At 68.5% G+C, this 569-nt stretch overlaps 1 protein-coding gene across 4 annotated transcripts in view; it reads left to right on the top strand.

Moving 5' to 3' along the window:
- GATAD2A (GATA zinc finger domain containing 2A) overlaps window positions 1-569 on the top strand; it is a 32,817-nt gene that overhangs the window by 6,498 nt on the left and 25,750 nt on the right. The window lies entirely within an intron of this gene.

The following is a 569-nucleotide window of genomic DNA, read 5'->3' as shown; positions in this document are numbered from 1 at the left end:
CTGGGCCGGGCTGGGCTGGGCTGGGCTCACCTGGGCCGGGCTGGGCTCACCTGGGCCGGGCTCACCTGGGCCGGGCTCACCTGGGCCGGGCTGGGCTGGGCTGGGCTGGGCTCACCTGGGCTGGGCTGGGCTGGGCTCACCTGGGCCGGGCTCACCTGGGCCGGGCTGGGCTGGGCTGGGCTCACCTGGGCCGGGCTCACCTGGGCAGCTCCCCCTCACCTGTCCCGGTCTCCCCAGTCCTGTTCCGGTCTCACCTGGGCCGGGCTCACCTGTCCCAGTCTCACCTCTTGGGGTTCTCCCTCCCTTCCCCATTCCCTCTCTCCCGTTCTGTTCCCTCTCTCCCCTGTTCCGTTCCCTCCCTCCCCATTCCATCTCTCCCCTGTTCCATCTCTCCCGTTCTGTTCCTCCCATCCCTCTCTCTCTGTTCCCATCTCCCCTGTTCTGTTCCCTCTCCCCTCTCCCCCCTCCCCTGTTCCGTTCTCTCCCTCCCCATTCCCTCTCTCCCTGTTCCCATCTCCCCCATTCCCTCTCTCCCCTGTTCTGTTCCCTCTCTCCCCTCTCCCCATCCC

The sequence above is a fragment of the Corvus kubaryi genome, unplaced genomic scaffold (assembly GCF_017639235.1).
Source record: "Corvus kubaryi isolate FWS band 111438036 unplaced genomic scaffold, C.kubaryi_AGA036_p1.0 36952, whole genome shotgun sequence".
In the NCBI taxonomy this organism is placed as follows: domain Eukaryota; kingdom Metazoa; phylum Chordata; class Aves; order Passeriformes; family Corvidae; genus Corvus; species Corvus kubaryi.
Note: the sequence above shows the minus strand (reverse complement) of the source record. Positions and strands in the feature narration are given on the sequence as shown.